A 23,887-nucleotide genomic window follows, 5' to 3' on the forward strand; every position below is an offset into this window, starting at 1 on the left:
ATCTGTGGGATGTGCTGTGCTGTGGGAATATCAGGTCCACGGGAGTCCAAATTAACTTCATTGCATAAAAAATATAATTCATATAAATAAATCTGTGCCTGCCAGGATTTTATTATAATTATGTCTGGAGGTTTGCAAACTACCAGTTAATCATTTTCTTGTAGGAGTAAACATTTTGTATTGAAGCAAAGAAAGGGAAAATGCAGGGAATTTATAACATAGCATTATGAGTGTCTGGTACCCTCATGATTAGTTAGAGGCATGACAGAGCTAAATTTATGACCTGCAGCTGTTGGATGTCTGATAGGAGTCTGCTCTGAACAGTCCTGTGAAGCATAGCAATCCAGGGAGACCCACCAGAAAATCAAGTCCAGCTCAAAGAACTAGGGTAGGAAACTGCAGCTTATGACTTAACTTTCTGTCTTTAGCTATGTGTTTTAATAAAATGTTAGTTTTGCATTATTGCTTCATTAACACGAGAGGCATTATTTGTTTCCATGCGGAACTGTCGTATCTGCATGTTCCTGACAAGCTTGAAGTTTGATAAATGGAAAGCCATTATAACTTGTGCTCTGACTCAGAGCAGTTTTCATGCAATTCTTTTGTGGTCGTATGTGATAAACCTCTGCTCTGCAATCCTTGGCATCGCAGACAGTTGGTGACCAGAGATGGCAGCAGTAAAGCATTCAGTTAATTAATCTGTTATTTGCTGTAACCATGGGTGATACAGGCGATATCCATTCAGTGTGATATCGTGTGACATGCAACGTGAAATGTTTTAGGAACGATACAGCAAAGTATTCTGCATTTTAACGACATTCGCAGAAACATTTTTTTTCTCTTGATTTGAGGCTTTCTAGTGTTGCACGTTTATATTTTCTGGCATTAAAATATGTTACTTGATGGCAGCCCAAGGAGATCAATCAGACATTGGCATCCAAAGACATTCGCTTGTTCGTGTAAAATGTGTAAGATATATAAGCAGAACTCTCTCAGTTCTTTCTGATTTACAGTGGAGCAACTGGGTGCGGCTTCAAACGCTTGATCCTGTGGTTAGAAAATGAGACTGGAGACTTGGAACACAGCTTTACATTTGATATTATCAGAGAACTTCCAGAGACTGGGAAATCGTGGAAGTCAGCTAAATTATTCAGAATGTTTGTGTGTTAAAAGGCTTCACTTTTAAGTAACTGAAGTGCGCTGATCAGGAAAACTTTTCCATTTCTGATTTTTGTTGGCTTGTGTGAGGCTGGACTCCTCCCAGCCTCACAACACACTGGTTTGTTAATGGACCTGCCCTCAGCTGTGCTTGAACCTGTGACATAATATTTACAGTCAGGAGTAACATGCAGTCAGTCAGCAGCCGGCAACCTGCTAAGACTAGAGACAAATCTTCGGCCGGTGACTATCTTTCTCATGTTCTGAAGTAAAGTTAGCTGCAGTTTTATGGCTTCAGTCTCCAGGGACAGAATGTGAAGCGTGCTTCAGTCTATGAGTAATTTTTTCTCTGGTCTGTGCCAGGCTAAAAATATCTCTGGAACTGAGCAGTCCTGGAGCCATGTGTGAATTCCAGCATGAGTTAATGAATAGCAGGAGGAGGGTGTGCTGGTGCACCAGCGCATTCAGCCATTTAACACTGAACTTAGATAAAACTTATTCCGAGTTTTAGCTCCAAACCATTTTCCGACTCGCACTTTCCAACTTCACTTAACGCAGTGATGTCCATGTGACTCTTCCCATTGAGTATATTGGAGTAGACCTGGATGAATCCTTATCATTTAATGAATATATTTCTCAGCTTTAAAATAACCCTCAGGTTTACTGAACAATTTAAAATATCTGAGTCACTACTTAAACATAAGAAACGGGATTATCAGTGGTCCAAATTCTTATTATGGTTCTGCAGTGTCTTCTAATATTATGGTCTATAATGTGTGGATTCACAGAAAGAGTTGCACATAGTGAATACTGCATGTGGTGTAGCTGGGTTTCTCAAACTTTGCTCAGACACTGACTTCACAGAAACTTATATCCAAGCCTAAGTGAGGTTCCAAAGGACGAGACATGATTCATCTGGAAAAAAATCCTTTTTGCAAATCTCGCACTTTAACTTTCTCTATTGCTAACAAGATCTGTCAATTACAGACACTGGCACCCATTCCAGCAATACCCAATGGGTATCATCATCATGGGCAGCTTTAATCACATCCATAGTAGCTCTGTTGATTAAACCAAACTTAAAACTAGAGCATCTATGTTTGAATTTTGGTGGCTTCCCTCAGATCAACTTTTGGGGAATGAGAAAATAAACTGAGTAAGATGTCTTTTCAAAAAGATTCCTCCTGGGCGAAGGGGAAGGTAAACAGAATCTCTCTTGGTTTGAACTTTCACAGGGTTGATGTTAGGGAGAAATTCAATAATACAACACATTTTTAATGTGTTGTATTAGCGCCTTGGGACGTCCTCCCGACGTGAAAGGGGCTCAATAAATGGAATCTTGTTGTTGTTGTTAATCGTTGACCAGGTCATTGAGAGTTGGAAGTTGTAGACGTTTTCTCAAACCTGCAAGTAAGAACCCCAATGAGTATGTGGCCCAAGCTGAACAAGTATTGTAAAAATGTAACCAGTATTTTTATTATAATAATGATGATAATGGATTTCATAAAGCGCCTTTTGTGTCAGGAAGATATCTCAAAGTATTTCATGGGATTTACTGCAAGTGTTGTGACTATATTTTGTCAAGCATCCAATTTGCACACAGGAATGCCCCACAAATAGCTATGAAGTGAATTACCAATTTCACATTGGGAGAAATTCCACCCTCTTTGAATTGGTAAGTGGCGGTTTCCATTTTTCTTTAATAACTGGGTACAAGTCAAGAATTACTGACCCATGGCCTAAATTCTTAACTTCTCAGGGAGTGTTTAGACCACCGGATGGCTAAGCTCATCCTATATGCACTTTTCACTGTCTGGCACTACATTCAATTTTGATGATGATGGGCAGATCTCTTCTTCCTGCTTCTACCCTCTATAGATCCAGCCACTGGTATCTGAATTGCAGGAGTTGCAAAGCAATTTGTAACTTGCAAATGCCAAATATGTCATGGACAAACCACAGGGGGCCATCTCTGTTATCTCTCTGAAGTTGATACCTTCTTTCTATAAAGTTGATGTCCAAAGGGAGTAACATATGATTTGTAAATTCTTGTAAATACATAGCACTTTCGCTTAAGTCTCATACCACAATTTTATATTCATAAACTTAGCTGACAATTCTCAAATAAAATGAAATCTAAGGATTGATTTCAAGATGCTCACTTTTTTCAAATCCCTTCATGCCCTGGTACCTCCCTACCTCTCCAAACATCTTACCCCCAACCCACAGCCTCCATTCGACATGCCTTCTGCATTGTCCCTCGTGCCCCTCCGTTCCACCATTGTGGCCGCGCTTTCAGCCCAGAAATTCCGGAACACTCTTCCTTTATCCCTCTGCCTTGTCCCTTCCTTCTCCATCTTCAGGTCATACCTGAAGACCTTCCTATTCAACTGTGCCTACGATCACCTCCCCGGCTCAGTGTTGTGCTCCGCCACTGTTGAGCGCTCTGGGACGCTACCCTGTGTGAGGAGAGCTATATAAATGCAAGTTGTGGTTGTTGACAGTTCACTACTGTACTGAGTTAGTTTTCTACTCTTGGATTTTCTGTCATTCGGAGGAGACAGAATGCTGTTTGATGGTTTAAGTGGATATTAAAGATCTTATAACAATATTTTGATGAAGACCAGGGAATTTTGCTTGTATCCTGGCCAACATCTCTCCCTTATCAACATTCTTCCCACAAAAAATAGAAAATTACATTTCAAAATAACTGATTGTGTGAACCACTTTTAGATGCTATGACATAATAAGGTACTGTATTATTTGTTTAGTGCATCCCTAGATCTAATAAAGTATCATTAAAATTCTTTCATTTCACTGTTTTTGAGTCAAGATAGAATAATCTGTTCAGGAAACAGTAATTGTGATTATCACAGAGACTGTATACATTCTTAGCTTACTGGATTTATTATGTCCTCAAGTTTAGAATGTGTCAGTACTTTAATTGTTTCATACCTATAGAGCCTCCAGGTGAACGTACTGATGAATCCCAACAAGACAGCCTGCATAAATATACTGTAATAAAAGCTGCACAAACCTGGGTTAGGCTGGTTGTGTTACAGTAGACTACAATGGCAAGCTCTAAAGAGACCATCTCCATTTGAGCAACTGCATTTATATAGCTCCCTTCAAGCAGGATTACATCACGGACAGCTTCACGGGATGGTGTCGGACCCCAAGCAACGGAGGAGGGAGGTGGTCGTAAGCACGGTTGAAGAGGTAGGTTTTTGGGTAGGATTTAAAGACAGCCAGAGAAGAGGCAAGGTGGTGGGATAGAGTGAGGAGTGGCGTATAGTTGCTGAAGGCTTGTCATTTAAATGACTAATTTACGCACTTTTATCGATACATTATAAGACAATTCCTTAGGATAAACTAAGGACAGAAATTTATCATTATAACCATCCCTCATTGTTAATGAAATAATCTTTGAACATCAGCTGCATGGGTTCATAGGAATATACAAAGGATTTGCTGGAAAAGATTTTCTGTGGAAGGAAATGTTTCGCCTGTGATAAACTCTGGGTGCTAATAATTTTTGATGTGAGAATAGTAATACTGATTTTGAAGATATTAGCTTCAGGATGATTTGTGTCAAGATTGTAACAACAGGCTGGGAATCACTGATAATAGTCAGTATTATGCAAGCACCTCTGCATGCATTTTGTCTACTTGAGCTCTGAATATTAAAATTGGACAAAATCAGAAGCAAACTGAGGGTTGTCATCAAAACAAGAGAGTGGAGGTTTGGCTTGGGTTTACTCTGTTCGATTTCATAAATCCCTAATGCCAATGGTTGGTACGTGAATCATTGTAAACCCAGGAACACTGATGGATGAGCTGCTGTCGTCGCTAACCTACTACTAAGAGGGGAAAAAACACACAGAAATAGCGTAACATGCACCCATAAAGCTGAAATTTCTCAAAGCACTTCAGAGAATTTCTGTGAAGTGTAGCTAGATTTCCAATTCTGAAAGTCCACTCTTATTCATTCATCCAGCTGCAGTGTAGATGAGATAGGGCTTGTTGCTGGAAACTGCCTGGTTTGGATAATATGACCTCTTGGAGAGATTCCACATCATGATTGTTCAACTCAACACTTTGGTTAATTTTACTTCTTTCCATCAAATATTTCAAGGTTCTTACATAATTTATTCACCACACTACTGGTCTCCTTTGTTGACTCTGACCTGTTCTTGATGCCATCACCACATCTTGTGGCTATTGCTGTCCTCTCTCTTCGTCCCCTCTCGCATTGCCCAGTTTTGCTGTTTCCCCTTTACACATATCTCCCGAAACCTTTCACTCCCTCTGTCAATTGTTACCTTCAATAAGTGCAACTAAAGACACCCATTAGTCAGCCCTGACTGCAGATCTATAATGGTTGGTTTTGGCGAAGATGTTCAGGCTCTGAAGTTTGATGGGAAGCTGCTCGGAAATCATCCCATTTAATTATTTTAAAAATCTTCCAGTAATTTTTTAAATAATTATTGGCGTCACTTCAGCAACAACAACAAAATCTGTTTCCATTGGCTGCTGCCTTCAGGAGTGCATGCATCAGGTATGCTAAAATAATAACAAAATTACATTTTTATAGCGCCTTTCAAGTCAGGAGGATGTCCCAAGGCGCTGGACAGTCAGTGTTATGGACCTGAGCTGGGGGTCGGGTTTGGGGAGGGTGGAGAGCGGTGAGGGGGGGGGAAAGGAGCGTGATCGAAAGAATGGTCGAAGAGGAGGATCCTGAGATGGGTCTTGAAGGAGGCAAGGGAGGAGGCGAGACAGAGGGACTGTGGGATGGAGTTCCAAAGTGTGGGGACAGAGTGGCTGAAGGGTCGCCCGTCAATGGGGGGCGGGCGAGGCAGGGGACATGAAGCAGACCAGAGTCTGCTGAATGGAGGGAGCGGGCAGGTTGGTAGGGAGTTAGGAGATCGCATAGGTAGGGGGGAGCGAGTCCATGGAGGGCTTTGAAGGTGAGGACCAGGATCTTGAACTGTATCCTGTGCGATCAGAAGCCAGTGGAGTTGGGCCAAGATGAGGGTGACAGGGTCGTAGAGCCTGGTGCGAGAGAGGACACAGGCTGCAGAGTTCTGGATGATCGGGAAGAGTTGGGGGGGGCCGACACTCAGAGTGTTTACATAGTCAAGCCTTGATGTTATGAATGCGTGTATGAGGGTTTTGGCAGCCTGCGGTGTGAGACAGTGGCGGAGGCGGGCGATGTTGCGGAGGTGGTGGAAGACAGAGCAGGTCATGGCATGGATGTGGGATAGAAAGGATAGTTGTGGGTCAAACAAAACACCAAGGATCTGGACTGACTTAGTAAGGTGGAGTGTGCATCCTTGGATGGTGATGCTGTCAGCGCTTGAGGTGTGGAAGCGCAGACGGAAGCCAATCAGGAGGGCCTCGGTCTTGTTAACGTTCAGCTGAAGAAAGTTAGCCCTCATCCAGACCTCACCTGACAGACATACAAATAAACAGTACAGTTGGGTGTCATCCGCATACATGTGGAAGTTGACCCCATGCGGATAATGTCACTAAGAGGGAACATATAGATATTGAAGAGGAGGGGACCAAGGACAGAGCCCTGAGCAACGCTGCATGAGATGGTGCGGGGGCTAGAGGAAAAAACGTTTTTGGAGATAAGTGGAGATGGTGTGAGAGGTAGGATCTGAACTGTGACAAGGCACTATGTCAAATACAAGGGTTACCATTGTAACATCTCAGAGCTCTTCACATACCTCTAAGTACTTCCTAACACACAGCTATGGTGCTGTTGGTATATGATGCACGGAATTAAGGCGTGCAGGACGAGGCAGTGTGTGTGATTGTATTTTTGGCCTCTCGCTGAAGCTTGGACTGCTTACAAGTGACTCCTGTCTAAACAGAGCTTTGGAATTTGTGAGTGGGCCAATCTGGGCTCAATAAAGGACTGCAGGCGGAAAGTCCAGGTGGGTGGTCTGAACAGAGGCTTTCATGTTGTTGAGAGCACGAATGTTGCTGTAGGACTGGAAAAATCTGCCTCGTAGCATTCCGCTGAATTTCTTTGAAAAGTATATAATAAAAGTATGATAATCCTGGATGACATTTCAGTCCCAATGTTAATGCTACACAGTTTCAGTATAAGTGAGGAGGATTTATGAAGTTGAGGCAGCCTAAGACTGTGCTTGAGTTGAGTCAAGACAATTATATTCAGTGTGTAAATGAAGTTGTGCTCCCAGCTTTTGTCACACCTCAACGTTCTTTTAAAAAAAAATTTGGATTACAAAACAATCTTAAATTGGTCTGTAACTGGGATTTAATATACAGTTAAATATACATATTGTCATATCGTCTATAAATATTGACAAAATATACAGTAATATCACTTTACAGTATATTCTGTGAAGCACTTTGAGAAGTCTCAATGACTTGATAAGGCGCTATATCAAATGCAAGGATTATTATTTTTTCACGCTTTCAACAAAAAACAGTGAAATATTTAAATATTTTGCTTGAATCCTAGTTATATTTTGAAGGCGATGTCCATCACACGAAGAATCTTTAAAGCTGGTGGAATTTTCTTGGCAGTAGGCATTACAGTTGCGAATATTGCACAAAGACACAACAATATTGCTTATTGTTAACATCTCAGTGAGACAGGGAGGTGAGGAACGCACAGCCCTGCAGGATGGCAAGTCCCCCCGACGTGAAACGCGCTCTATAAATGTAATTTTGTTGTTGTTGTGCCTGGGGTTCGCAATGCCAGTGACAAGGGTCCATTGCTGCTGGTGGAGAAAGGGGATATCTCTGATATTAGGCCCCTGGGCTGCACTAGGAATCCTGATATACGAGCACCTGAGCAGCAGCCCTTGGGACTGAGGGGTGTATTTACTGATGTAGAAAACCATTGTGATATGTTCCATAATAAACAATATCCGGGCCCAAAGACAGATTACAGTTGAACCATATACAACAGTGCCTGTTATCCATAAAATCAGACCCCACAATATAAGGTGTTTTGTTATAAGAATAGTCATTGCTTCCAGGTTACCATATTCCCATTGACATCATGTCCAGCTTCTGGCGCTGATTGATCGACTTCCAGCCTCGAACATAGCTCTCAGAGCCAATCGGTCAGTGCTAACCACTCTACAGTCTCTAGTGGTTGCTTAGATATCACTGGTGCCAGAAGGTTTGGGCACCTCCATGCCATGCACAGAAGGCCAGACATTTAGTATCAGAAATATAATAATGATCCTTGCATTTGATATAGCGCTTTTCACATCTTCTAGATGTCTCAAAGCGCTTCACACAATATACTGTAAAGTGAATTGACTGTATATTTGTGGGCGAAATGCGGCAGCCAAATTGTGCACAGCAATGTCCCACAGACAGTCATGGATTAAAGTGACCAATTTATTATTTTTTTCTTGAGGGATTATTATTAGGCGTGTGGAGTAAGGAAACTTGCCCAAGGTTTCGCCCTGCCGGGAATCAAACCCAGGTCTCTCGCTTGAGAGGTGAGTGCTTTAACCACTGAGCTACAGGACTCCAGAAGTATACTTCACTTCTGGTATACTGCAAGTGCACGATACATACCACGCTATGTTATGTTGATAACATATAACAACTTCTATGTTATTAACATCATACACTGAAACTGCATATGTCGGGGTCTGACTGTCATGTCAGTGGAGTTGTATGCAACAAATAGTAAGGTACAGCTTCACACAATATAGTCAACCCATGTCTACCATAATATGTCCTAGTTGCAAGCAATTTTGATTAAATCTGCATTTGAATTTCACTCACAAATACTGAAAAGAAGGATATTTAAACAAGAGAAGATCAGTCACTTTTAGTACCAATACAAATTTAATTGCATTGAATAGAGTTTGCAGTCTCCAGTTTAATTTCCATCACATTTAAGTGTACAACTCAGCTTTCATAGCCGCCGCCTTCTTAAGAAGTGGGCACTAGCCTTTTACTTCATTTATAAGGAATGCTGGGCACTCACTATAGAATGAACAACCCCTGTTCCTTTATATTCACATCAAGTGAAGTCTCAAAACATTCTCTTGATCAGTGCTGCTTTTGTTGTAGTGTGCATTGAAAACACAGGGCAGTAACACTGAAATGCCACGAAGGTCACACAAACACTGTGAATGGTAATTTTGTCTTCGACTGAAGTGGGACTGCCATTCAGTGAAATTAAATACCTGTTTTGGAATGTGCTGAAAACCATAATGTAATCCGTACCATGAAATGACTAGAACATCATACTTTTGGCTTGTTTTTTTTATCTCCTGCCTAATCCACCCCAGTATCTTTGGGCAAGCTTTCAAAATATCAATCCAGAGTCCTTCAGCCTGACTCTCCTCTCTCTCCATCTTCAAAACCTGCCTTTAAATCGATCTTTTTGACTGTTTTTGGCCACCTTTCTCCCCCCAACCCCCACCTCGTAGACTCAGATGTCCTCCTGACATGAAAGCTGCAATATGAATGTAATTTTTTGTTGATGTATAGTTAACAGTCTTTCACTGCTACAATAGACTGGTATTGTGTGGCTTGTTTGTACGTACAAGTTATGGGTTTTTCAAACTTGTCAAAGAACTACTGTGTTGGTCTGTCACAGCACAGTATGTTATGTATAATTTATAGCACACTGACCCTGCAGAATAGAAATCTAGTGGAACACAAAAGGAATATACAAATATTTACTTTTTCTTATCTTCATACATGAAGATTTTACTCTTAGTTTATTCAGTTATACCCAAAACACTGTATGTAGCATGATAGTTTTGTAGATTGTAGGTATTATGGAATTTTAGTCTTTCATAAATGCAGCTTTCAAAGATTCAGAATTTGTGCTTGTGCCAAACATGCTTTTTTATCCTTAGTTTATCCCAGCCAGACAAAAGACACTGTTGAACTAGATTAACCTGGATTAGATTGCAATACATTTTACAGGTGGAGTCCTGTAGCTCAGAGGTTAGAGCACTTGCTTCGCAAGTGAGATCCCTGGGTTTAATTCCCGGCAGGGCGAAATGTTAGGTAAGTTTCCTTACTTCACATACCTCTGTTTACCTAGCAGTAAATAGGAACCTATTGACGATTGACGGATCACTTTTTCGGGGGTAATAATTCTTTCCAAAAAAAATAATAAATTGGTCACTTCAATCCATGACTATTTGTGGGATACTGCTGTGCGCAATTGGCTGCTGTGTTACACCCACAAAATATCGTGAATTCACTTTATAGTATATTCTGTAAAGCACTTTGAGATGTCTCGAAGACGTGATAAGGTGCTATATCAAATGCAAGAATATTATCTTTCACCTCATTGTATCTGCAATCTTGGATTCAGATTGAATGAGATCCTTGTTCTCACTTTAAATTCCTCCATGGTCTCGCCCCACCCTACTTCCATAAAGACCCAGCTACTCCTTTTGCTCAGCAAGTACCAGACTTCTTCATGTTCCCTGCCTATCTGCCTCACCATCTGTGGCCAGGCTATCCTTACCTCTTTCAAGGTCCATCTCAAGACCTACCTCATTGACGGGACTTTTGGTCATCTTTCCCCTCCCCACCCTCCTTGGCTTTCATCTCCAGCTCACTGCTAAGATCTTTGAGATGTCCTCTGAACGTGAAAGCCGCCATATAATGTAAATATGTTTTGTATTGATTGGGTGTGATAGGCTTGCATGAGTTAAGAAGCAGCCCTCCCCATTTTTAGAATGTAATGTTTGTTAAATCTTTAATTTTGTAATGTTCACTATTTTTTCTCTTTAATCTTTCCTCTCTCCTCAATGGGAATCTGTGTGGAGCGGAGATTTTCACAGAGTCCTGGTAAACAGTCACCAAATAAAATTGGTCACTCACTTCATGGCTGTTTGTGGGACGTTGCTATTCCACGAACAGCCATGAATAAAAATTGGCTGACCCGTTTGCCTACAAATGCACAGTCACTGCATTTCAGAGTAGAATCCTGTGAAGTGTTTTGAGATGTCTCAGTGATGTGATATTATAATCAACTGAAAGGATGATTGTTATCATTGCCCCTGAAGGGATGGATTTTGGAATTGGCATCTTTGTGAATTGCATCTTTGCCTAGTTTGTTACACCTGTCACAATGAACTGTGCAGTGTTGGGAAATGTTGAACAGTAATGGATCCATCCCTACCCGTCCTCTCACACATCAAGGATGCTAAGACTGGTAGCTGACTCCTATGTAGCATATGGAGACATATTCTTCGTTGAAGACAGCTGCATTCAAAATTTTAATTCTTCATTTGAACCCACGCCCATGCCTTACAGCTGATGCCAGGTGACGTTAGTTTATGAAGGAATATCTTACATGATACTTCATCAAAGGACCTTTGGACACCTAGATACTTTACGTTAATTGTCACCTCCCCAAAGCAAAGTCATACAACACCTAACTAGTCTAAAAATATATTGACCACCATTTAGAAGGCTATTTTCATATGGTAATCTTCCATTTTCCTTCAGATTGTGGTTCCATTAGTTGTTCAATTATTGAGTCAGACTAATGGGTCTATCTAACTGATATGTCTCAATTAGAAAATATGCTTGAATTTGGGAAGCAGATGAAGCAGCAGTGAAGAGTACCACCATGCTTCATCAAGGAGAAATAAAATGCAGAGTCTCGGACATTATTTTAATGACTATCTGATAGACAGACAGGTATCCAGGTTATGGGGAACAGTATGCATGTCACTTCCTGCTAGGTGCTGCAAATGTCACTCCATGACCAATGTGAACAAGATGTGATGTTCGTGGTGACATTATGACCCAGAAATTGGTCTTTGGTTCAAACAATAAAAAAAAATTCAGAATGGGAATTAATTTTCCTCCATTTGACGAATGTTGCGAAAACCTAGCAAATATTTGTTTTAATCAGTTTAACATCAGAAACACCTAGATAAACCAAGATACATTCTGTATTAGATGCAGTCAATTTGCTGTTGTTTGATGGATTAGAATGCAGAGCAAATGCATGAGAAAAACAATGCAATGAAGAGCATGTAAAATTGATTTTCCTGGAACTTTTTTTTCTGCAGCTCCCAAGTGGGAATGTCAATTGAGGATGACCTTCCTTTTTAAGCACTTTATCACATTGACACATATCAGAGCGCTCACAGGTAATTATTGTTAAGTGGACTGACTGTTTTTGAAATTGTGGTAGCCACTTGATGCAAGAGGGTCCCACAAATAGCTATGAGCTGAATTAACGGTTAATGTGGAGGAATATTGGCCACAACACAAGGAAACTCCCTTCTCTTCTTGAAGAATCTTCTGAGCATGGGCAGGTGGGACCTTGTTATGAACATCTCAGCTGAAAGACGACCACTTACTGCACCTTGGCCCATGAGTTGTCCTGGAATGGGACCTAATTTCACAACCTTCTGAATCAGGTGCAAGAAACAATCTTAGACTTCAATACTCTTATATAGTAGATACCTGCAACACAAAAGATTAAATAGATTGACAGGGATTTGGACACTGTTGTGTGCTGACATATTAACAATAATATAGAATAGTCATTATGCAAAGTGTTTACCCTAGACACAGCCAAAACACTCGGCCATGCTTTTGTCACCTCTCAACTTTTCAAATGCCCTCTTTACTGCTCTCCCCAGCTCCATCATGCACAAAATCCAGCTAGTCCAAAACTCTGCCACCCAATACTCACCCTCACTAAACTCTGTATCCCATCCATATCAGTCTTAGCCAAGCTCCCTATCGTTAAACAGATCAATTTCAACATCCTCACACTTGTCTTCAAATACTTTCATGGCCTGGCACCTCCCTACCTCTCCAATCTACTTACCCCCTAAGCTGCTGCCTCCGCTCAAATGGCTCCAGCCTTTTGTATGTACTTTATGCCCACCATTCCACCACTTTCACCCACTGTGCCTCGAAACTCTGGAACACTCTTCCTCTATCCCTCAGTCTTCCCCTTCTTTACCCATCTTCAGGTCATGCCTGAAGACCTTCATCTTCAACCGTACCTACTTTCACTTTCTCCCAGCTCTGGAACTCTACCCTTCTTGAAGGACACTATATAAATGCAAATTGTTGTTTCTGCCACAGCAAATAAAGAAACACATTTCTGCTTAACTCTTCAAAGCCTATCAAAGATGACAGCACAAAAATTTAGCTGAAAAGTTCAGAATACAGTCCTCCCATCCCAAGCATCAAGCTGTTATTTAAATGAGTCCAGCGTTCTGGACTTAACCACTCTTTCTGATAACCGGTTCTAGTCATTACTTACTCTCTGGGTAAAGAAATACTTCTCGTGTTTGTCCTGTAAATCTGAATTACGTTATTTTATCAAAAGAAGTAATATGCTGCCCCTGGATGGACTGTGTATAAACCATAGAAATTTGTAGCACAGAAGAAAGCCATTGTGTATTGGAATAGTATTTTATCTTTGTTTAAATGCATTGAACAATTATACAATTAATATGCTCCTGGTTCATTCACACAGGTATTTGATCAGACAAGTCAAAGGCTAACTTTCCTTCAGAACTTTTTGGAAGGTTTTGGGAGGCGATTGAAACCAAAATACAGAAAACCCAGTAGTGTATTGGTTAGAACACTCGCCTTGCAAGCGAGAGAACCTGTGTTCAATTCCTGGGCAGGGCGAAACCTTAGGCAAGTTTCCTTATTCCACAAACCTCTGTTCACCTGGCAGTAAGTAAGAACGCGGTTATTAGTCGATTGGCAGATCAGTTTTCTCCAGGTAATAATCCCTTTTTTAAAAAAAAGTGTTCACTCAATCTACGACTGTTTGTGGGATACTGCTGTGCGCAATTGACTACCACGTTTTGCCCATAGAATATACAGTCAATTCACTATACAGTATATTCTATGAAGCGTTTTGAGACACCTCGTAGATGTGATGAAGCGCTATATCAAATGCAAGGATTATTATATCAAATGGAAGGATTATTTTTATTACTAAACCCACTTATTTTATTCTGTCTCAATGTTGCCATGCCAGCCTTCCAATCTCGAACAGTGATTGATTTCAAAAGGACACTTTACTGCATTATGGAAGATTCACTTATTTAGATCTATAACCTGATTCTCTTACTTCCTTTGTACAATGAAGCTGTGAAGTTGACAACAAAAATATTCTATATACATTTCCTGCACTCTTGTGCTAATTTCTCATCTCGTACTTCACATGTCTTCGAAATGAACTTTGCTCCCTGTGAGCTGTCATTATTCCTGGTAATGAATGAATTATTAAATGAGTTTTAGCAGTGTTACCCAGCTACAGATTAGCTGTCGGGGAGAGTGCATGATTCATTCTTTCCCTAACAATCTTCTGGGTAATAAAATTAAGGCATTGCTGATATTTCAAAAAAAAATAATTAAAACTGAATTCCCTCATAATTAATCTTGTTAAAATAAAGTAAAAATTATTTGGTGCTCAGTGTGTATTATGTGAGTAATTGTTACCCTCTCTCCCCCAACCGCTGAGCTGGTGGAGAGCTACGAACTCAGCACCCTCCAACTCAGAGACTTGGTCTCTGATAGCTTAGGGCTGTCTTGCAGGCCATCGAAAAGAGAAGCGAAGATGTGAGCATTGGGACTTTGAGCTCATACTGTAAGCATTGTATTCCGTGTTGCATTGTGTTGCATGTCAGAGATAGCAGTCTTCGGATAAGGTATAAACCAAAGTAGTGTCTGCCTGTTCAGGTGATCGATACTCATAAAGGGAACTGAGTTTCTCCCGGTGTCCTGGCCAACATTACCCTGGATAAAATTGTTCATTCACTTTAGAGCTATTCCTGGGACATTGCTGTGTGCAAATTAACTGCCACATTCGCACCCAAAATACACATTCACTGCACTTTACAGGAAATCCTTTGACGTTCCTTCGTATATCCTCCTGAAATAAAAGGCGTTATACGCCAGGATGTAAGGGCTATTATTGTCCGATGATTCCAGAAGTGAATTTTCACATTATTAGGCAAGCTGGCCATCAATTGTGTTGATGGACAGACACACAACTTTATACAGTGGTTGTAAGTGCGCTGGATAAATTTTGATCTCCTCACATTGACAACTGGGTATAATTCTCTGCAGTCACTGAGACATCTGATTGGTTATGGGTAGTATCTATAGAGCAGCTGAGAACAGGTTAAACACACTCATTTAATAATAGTAACGCTTGCATACGATATAACGCTTTATCATTGCAAAATGTCTCCAAGCAATTCACAAAGTTTTCTCTAAAGTGTAATGACTGTGGATTTGTAAGCAAGTGCAGAAGTTGATTTGCACATAGCAATGTGAATGACCATTTTATTTTATATCTGGAAGATTGTTAGTCAGGACACCAGGAGAAATTCTCTTTTTTCAATAGAGATTTTTAACGTCCACTAGAAGAGATATGAGAATTCATTCAAAGGATGGCATCCCAGGTCTCCTCAGCACTAGAGTACGGCACTATAAGCTCAAAGGTTCAAAGTGGGGCTTGAACCCACAACCTTCTGACACAGAGAGAAAAGTTCTACCAACTAAGCCAGGCTGACACCCTAATTTGTTGGAGCTCTTATTCAATTGTACAGATAATCTTCACAGATTAACTCTTAGATATTCGTCAATTGAATTGCTGGAGGGTTTTGCGTGTCTGCTTTTAAAGCAGGTATAGTATTCGAATAGAAAATTCTCCATTAAATTAATAGAGCCTTTTCTGTTGAGGCTATTGACACAGCTTTCTCCCAACTTACAGAATTGCCAATGATTGAATGCTACTGGACCACACTCAGAAATACATTTGACAGGCAGTATCTGCAGTGACGGTTGAATCAAAATTATTATGTTAGTCTTCTCAATCTTTATTTCCTTGTTTCCTTGTGTGCATATTTGTATAGCATCTTTCATGTCGGGAGGACGTCCCAAGATGCTGGACAGACAGAGTTTCAGACCTGAGCTGGGGGTCGGGATCGGGGAGGCTGGAGGGGGGTGGGGGAAGCAGGGAGATTGAAAACAAGGTCGAAGATGGGTCTTGAAGGAAGCAAGGGAGGGAGGGAGGCGGAGGGACTGCAGGATGGAGTTCCAGAGGGTGGGAGCAGAGTGGCAGAAGGCCCACCTGCCAATAGTGAGCAGGGCGGAGGCCGCTGTGCGGAGGGAGCGAGCAGGATGATAGGGGGTTAGGAGGTCTCAGAAGTAGGAGGGGAGCAAGACCCTGGAGGACTTTGAAGGTGAGGACCAGGATCTTGAACTGTATCCTCTGTGTGATGGGAAGCCAGTGGAGTCAGGGGCGGATGGGAATGATAGGGTCACGGAGCCTAGTGAATATTAAAATATTTAAATATTTTAATGTTTAGTAGTGAATATCGATTTGTATGCAGTTTTCTCATTGTTGAGCCTGAATGCTTCTAAACAATTTTGCAGCAGATTTACTGAAGAAATAAGAGAAACTTTACAGAGATATTTGTAATGTTTCTTAATAAGGAAGCTGCCTATTAGAATTCTCACTGAACACATTAACACAGTTCTGCAAATAGATTGTATCAGACTGGCATTCCAGCTGGTAGAAGTGATAGACTGGTTTGCTTGTGTTGTTTATAGGGACGTCCTCCTGAAGTGAAAGGCGCTATATAAATCCAATTTGTAGTTGTTTTTAGGTGTTTCTACGCTATGCCAGTCTGGCTCTCGCTCAGTTGGTCGCACTTGCCTCTGAGTCAGAAAGTTATGTGTTCAAGCTCCTTGTCGGCACTTGAAACTCAAATAGTCTAGGCTGGCACTTCAATGCAGTGCTGCAGTTATCCTTCAGAATAGATGTTAAACCAAGATCTTGTCTGCTTGTTTAAGCGGATGTTGAAGGTCCCATGACACTACCCGCAAAAAGAAGGAGATTTTTCCAACAATCCTCCAGATAATTTTGGTCACTCACTTCATGGCTGTTTGTGGGACATTGCTGTGTGCAAATTGGCTGCCATGTTCGCCTACAACTATACAGTAATTTATATTATGTACTGTGAAGCAGTTTGAGATGTCCACCTAACTTGAAAGGTGCCACATAAAATGTAAGGAAATATTGAAGATTATTATATACTTCTGGTTACTTAAGTACCAGAAGAAATCTCATGTGTGTGACTTGATTTCCTGATAAAGGAATTGCATAAAGAAATATGGCAAATGATTACATCTATTGCTGTTGGCCTGAAATGACAGTTAACAGGTTTCATGTTTCACATTGGAGATCTTGTTCTGTTTATTTCCTCCATCAATTACTGTTTGCCAGTTTCCCTCTATAGATTATTTTCCAGGCATCTGTTGCACTTCATCACTGGCTATCTGGGAAGGAAACGCAGGGCAAACTTTAAGATTCATGCAGTAGCTGGTCATCTCTCAGAAATCACCGGACTGGTTGAGTAATAAACTGTGAGAAAGACCGGGAGAAAGAGAAAATGCAGTAAAGTATTATGTACTATAATGTAGAATATCAATTGTGGAATAGCAAGCGCTTTTTGTTGCATTTCTACAAGAGCAGTTGAAGCATTGCTGTGCACATCAGAGGCTTCAGCAATTAATAGTCATCAGTGTTTGCTGTCATTTTCAAGTTATTAAAGAAGCCAGTTTTGTCATGTCCTCTCAGACGATCTGCAGTCGGAGCCCTAAACAATAAGGTCACAGGCTGTTTTTACAGTGCTAATTTGGACACGAACTGCAGATGATAGAGTCGGACCATTTATAGAGCTTCTTAAATATAGGTGGGTTAACAGTGGAGCAGGTCATGTATACGTTCTCATCGCTCAAACCTTTGGCTGGCTTAGAGCAGTTAAACTACAGACCCACAGAGGAAAGCTGAAAAGGGAAGAAATGAAGATCCGCATAACGGCAGTAGCAGCTTGACTTTTATTAATGCATCTTCACAAAAAAGGGGGAAAAACAAGCATTTGAATCTGATGAAACCAGTTTTTGGAGACTGATCTTGTCTTCATGACTATTGCTGGTCGAACCACAAACAGCACAGCGATGAATGGCAAATACTTCTGCTATTATTTTCAAAGTATTCCCACAAGTTAGCCCAAGATCACAAGAGCTAAGGATAAAGAAGGCCCTTTTGCCTGATAAAATTTGGTCATTCATTTCATGTTTGATTGTAGGACATTGCAGTACGCAAATTGGCTGCAATCTTCACCTATAACATACAGTCATTACACTTTACAGTACATCCTGTGAACTGCTTTGAAACATCCTCCTGAAGTGAAAGGCACAGTATTAAATGCAAAGATTATTATTTGATCCCATCCTTCCAGAACACCCACCATGTTTCAGAATAACCTGAATACCTTGAACAAAATAAAGAAAGTGAATAATACTGCATTGTGATTTAATTGATGCTTACTGAAAAAAGAGTAATACAAATTTCACTTAAGAAAAAGTAATATCTTTAGAAGTACTGTAATTGTTTTTTGGGTTATACAGAAACTTGCAATTTAATGGAGAAATCTCCACCCATAACAAAGATACTGTGATGTGACGTTATAAATATATATTTTCATGTTAATTAGTGTGGTGGCTGAAAGCATGGTCGCCAAGGTTGGAGTGGAAGAGATGAGGGACGTTCAGGAGGTCAGAGCCAGCTGAGCAAAGAGGGCAGGTTGCAGAGTGGGGTGTAAACAGCTCAGAGAGGTAGGGAGGTGCCAGGGCATGAAGTGATTTGTACTTGTGTGTGGTTCTTGAAATCAATCTATTCTGCAACTGAGCTAGTGAAGCCTGGCAAAGACTGGGGTGATGGGGTTCAGAGTTTAGTGTGGTGAGGATATGAGCACAGAGTTTTTAACTAATTAGATTTTCTGAATGGTACAGCTGAGGAGACTGACAAGGAGGGAATTGGAAAAATTGGGAGACAGAGACTACGCATTGTAATGCCCCTCCCCGCTTATGTATACTGTAAAGTGAATTGACTATATTTTGCGGGCGAAAAGCATCAGCCAATTAGGCACAGCGTTGTCTCTCTCACATTCGTGGATTGAGTGACCAAATTATTATTTATTTTGAAGGGAATATTACCTTGGAAAAGTGATCCACCATTCGACTAACTAACTACTTATTGTTAGGTAAACAAAGGAGTGTAGAGTAAGGAAACTTGTCTAATGTTTCACCCTGTCTGGGAATCAAACGCAGGTTCTCTCGCTTGCGAGGCGAGTGCTCTAAACAATACACTACAGGACTCCATGGGACTTCTGTTCACAAGTCAATATTTTTGCTGACTTCAGTAGGTAACAACATGCATGTAATAGAGAAAATTTGACAATCAGCAGCTATGTTCTGAAAAAGCACACAAGGTCTTTCTTTCATATGCTGAATCGAGTATGCTTCTCCCACTGATGGTCTGCCTGGTTTCTATTTCTTTTTTAAATAATTGTTCCACTTTACAGCATTTCAATCATTTTTAAGGCTTCTATACTAATCTTTTGTGCCATTCACTCAAATATCTATGTTAAGTCAGCTAGCGTTTACAAAACTGATATTCAATGGATTTTCTTCAACTGAACTGAATAATTTGCAGTGATTGCTAAAGATTGTCTAGAGATTTTAATCTTTCAGGTAGAGCAAAATTTCTTCTCTCTCTTTCTCTCTAGGCTGCTCTTAGATTTTCAGTTAAATTATACTGTAGTTATGAAGCTACTGACATGTCAGGAAAGAGCTTCTATGGTGGTACTCTACATTGTCAGCAGAGATGTCATTCCGTGGGACAGTGGATATTAAAGATCCCAGTTCACTATTTATAATAATAATACCTGTATTTGATAAAGCGCCTTATCATGTCTTTGAGACTTGTCAAAGCGCTTCATAGAATATACTGTAAGGTGAATTGACTGTACATTTTGTGGGCGAAACAACAACAAAATTACATTTATAGAGTGCCTTTCACGTCGGGAGGACGTCCCGAGGCGCTGGACATTCAGGGGTCAGGACCTGAGCATGGGGTAGGGGTGAGGGAAGGTAAAGAGGTGGGAGGGCGACCGAAGGCACGATCGAAGAGGAGGGTCTTAAGACCAGCTTTGAAGGAGGCAAGGGAGGAAGCAAGGCCACCGATGGTTGGGCAGGAGACATGGAGCAGACCGGAGCCCACTGAATGGAGCGAATGGGCAGGTTGGTAGGGAGTCAGCAGGTCAGAGAGCTAGGAGGAGGTAAGGCCATGGACGGCCTTGAAAGTGAGGATGAGGATCTTGAATTTGATCCTCTGAGGGATACAACAGTGGAGTCGGGCGAGGGTGGGAGTGATGGGGTCACGCAGCCTGGTGCGCAAGAGTACATGAGCTGCAGAGTTTTGGATAATCGAAATGCAGCAACCAATTGCACACAGCAGCGTCCCACAAACAGTCGTAGATTGAGTGACCAAATTATTATTTTAGTTTTTTTTAAGAGATTATTACCCCCAGGAAACCGATCAGAAAACTAACAAGTAAACAGAGGCGTGTGGTGTAAGAAAACTTGCCCAATGTTTCACCCTGCCCAAGAATTGAACTCAGCCGCTTGGAAGGCGAGGCTCTAACCATTAAGCTACAAGTGCTCTGGGATGTACATAAATGCAAATTTTGTTGTTGTAATAAGCTACAGGACTCCACATTTGGAACTGTGAAAAGAGAGTTTCTCCTGGTGACCTGGTTTTCCTGACTGTTGAATCCTGGTGAATTCTTCAGATAAAATCATCATTCACTTCAAGGCTATTTGTCGGGCCTCACTGTGTGCAAATTGGCTGCCGAGTTTGTCTGCAAATGTAGCTACTGCACTTCATAATAAAAATCCTGGGAAGTGTTTTGAGAAATTTGGACATGTTGTAAGGTGCTATACCAAATACAAAAAATTATTATTTGAAAAGAGAATGGAGTTTAAGAACATAAGACTGAGAACATAAGAACAGAAGTAGATCATTCAGCCCATTGAGCCTGTTCCCCCAATTTTTTAGATCGTGGGTAACTTAATCTCATTTCTCCACCCTTACACCATGTCCCTTGATATGTTGTGTACAAAATATTCATCTACCTTTTAAATATGTCAGTTCAGTTTTTCCCGATATCCTGGCCAACCCATGCTCCGTAGGGGTGTGTCAGTTTGTCTCAGTTGGTCACACTCTCGCCTCCGAGTCAGAAGGTTGTGGGTTCAAGCCCTAGGTCAGAACTCACAGACTATGCTAACCCAATGCAGTGCTAGGAGGTATGATGCATTGTTGCCAGTGCTATCTTTCAACTGAGATATTAAACCAAGGCTCTGTCTGCCTCTTCAAATGAACATTGAAGATGGTACTATTTCTCTTTGACCGTACCTTCAGCTCCCCTCTTGACTCTCTACCCTCTCCTCGCTCTCTCCCTTCCCTCACCATTTCCCCACTGCTTGGGTCCTGACCCAACTGTCCAGCGCCTTGGGACGTTCTCCCGACGTGAAAGGCGCTCTATAAATGAAATGTTGTTGTACTACTTGAAACGAGAAGTCAGTTTCCCACGGGTGTCCTCGTCACTTCATGGGTGTGGAACATTGCTGTGAATCAATTGGCTGCCTCATTTGCGTATAATCTTGACAACATGTTAAGGTGTTGTATCAGAGTTATTATTATCATTATTGTTATATCCAAAGCAAAAGCGATGGATCTGGCGCCAGCTTTGGTTAATGATTTTTTTTTAACATCTTTTAAACAGTTTGCATGACGTAATCCATTTGAATCTATGCATAATTTGAATAGAGAGTGAGACCAACCTCTTTTTGCAAAGAATATGCCTGCTGGTTTCACTAATGCTGTTAGCAGCATCAATAATGTATGAATAAACATGTGAATCTGCAGAGCATGAGGATATTAGGGTCAGAATAGATTGTACTTGGGCAATAATAAATGGCACAAATTGATCTCTAATAGCTGCTTGTTAAGGAAGATCAACATGGATCTCCAGTTCTCAATGCGACTGCCTGTAATAAACTGTTTTGCTGCTCCGTTTGAGATGCTATTTATTTTGACTGGCGACATGAATCTAATACTGATCAGCGTCAGATATGAAACTTGATTATCACTCGAGTAGTCTTTGGGTTGTGCAAATATTTAACACTAACAGTATTTCATGCTGTTTGAACGTCATTGATATGTTTTATGCCTTTAACTAGAGATGAGTCTCCGCACTGTTATTACCATTTTTGGATGAGAAATGTTCTTGGACTCTTTGTGTGCTTTGGAACAAAATTTCCTTTGCCTTCCCATGCAAAAGCACACGATAAATTGCTGCTGTTAAAGCAGCCTAAGTCATATGGAAAGCATGCAGTGGATCCACTTTAAATGATCTGAATTACATTTGGTGTGATCTGCTCCCCACAACATGGTTTGGTGAGTTTGACATTACATCTGCAAAATAATTATTGTGTTTTCTCCATCCCTCAATCCGTTCACAATATTACATTTTAGTTTTTATGATAGAATACAAAGTGTGGCTGTCACTTATTATTTCAGGAGTGACTTGCAGTCCATTCGATGAAAGGACCAATATTATAATAATAATAATCCTTGCATTTGATATAGCGCCTTATCACGGCTTTGAGACGTCTCAAAGCGCTTCACATACTGTATATACTGTAAACTGAATTGATGGTATACTTTGTGGGTGAAACTAACAAACTTCAAGTAATTCCTGTGTCCAATTGGCACATGCAGTTTATGGTATCATTGGAGTACATTTTATTCTGCCTCTGATTCCTGTTTAAAATATGCACAGTATTTTCAATTGCTTTGATTAAAAGTAACTAGGGAGAAGTGAATTTCACAAGTTGCTCTCTGGGTGAACGCAGGCTTGATCTGTGCACAATTCCAAATGGCAATTTACCAAAGCGCTCCCTATTCCACAGGACTACTCCACCAACAAAGCTCGCAGATAAACTTTGATCCAAGCATGAAACATTTCAGATTATTCAGGCTTGTAATGTTGAGCAAACTTTGTATGTGTGCAGAGGGAAGGAAGAGAGATTTGGCTCCTTTCTGTAAGTATGCAATAAGTGCTGATAATGGGCAATCCCATTATATATCCCTACATCACATGATTTGCTCCACTTAGTGAACGGAGTAAAATAGCCGCTCATTATAGTCTGTCTGCTTTTAGAATTTGCATGAAGACAGCAAAACATGTTATAAATTCACTCGCTCCAATATATGATCTTGTAAAGTGTTTTGCGCTGGTTTTTACTCACATTGATTTGCTGACCGCATGATTAAAAAGGCTGTGGTACAATGATTTGTAAATTGGCTATTTTTTTTTCAATCTATAGTTTATAGAAGTGCTGATCTGCGCATATCCTAATTCACTCATAATATTCTTGCCAAACTAATTATGCATACATCAGGATTCAACCCTCTTGTCGACAGACTCCTTTGACAAAGTAAAAGTTATTGCCTCTCTCGTTTTATTCCATTTATGTGCGTGCATTTTATTAGTTCAGTTCCAGGCACTGTAAATTCGACTGGATTCAATAGCTCCTACGTGGAGTGAGATTATTCTTGCTATAAATCAGAGAACAAATGGCTGATGTTTTACTGAGAGTTTATTGAAGACATTCTTGGCCCGTAAGTGTAATACTTTGGACATATATTGATCTTTAGAAGTTTGCGGATATTTTTGGAATTTAATGAAAGTAAAACAGCGACTGTTATGTGTCTCGGGGAGAGTGATTTTGAGCATTTCTAAATAATGTACACAATACTGTTCACAGTATTAGCAGTGAT

General features: G+C 40.7%; 1 protein-coding gene across 3 annotated transcripts in view; it reads left to right on the forward strand.

Moving 5' to 3' along the window:
• Positions 1–292: 292 nt before the first annotated feature.
• sgcg (sarcoglycan, gamma) overlaps positions 293–23,887 on the forward strand; it is a 198,296-nt gene continuing 174,701 nt past the window's right edge. For 2 of the 3 annotated variants that reach the window (XM_007900656.2, XM_007900655.2), the window contains exon 1: positions 293–388. The gene's annotated coding sequence lies outside the window, so the exon portion shown is untranslated. Of the gene's footprint in view, positions 389–12,281; positions 12,297–23,887 lie in introns of those variants that run through there. The other variant, XM_042334490.1, reaches the window with a different exon arrangement.

The sequence above is a fragment of the Callorhinchus milii genome, unplaced genomic scaffold (assembly GCF_018977255.1).
Source record: "Callorhinchus milii isolate IMCB2004 unplaced genomic scaffold, IMCB_Cmil_1.0 Scaffold4, whole genome shotgun sequence".
Lineage (NCBI taxonomy): Eukaryota > Metazoa > Chordata > Chondrichthyes > Chimaeriformes > Callorhinchidae > Callorhinchus > Callorhinchus milii.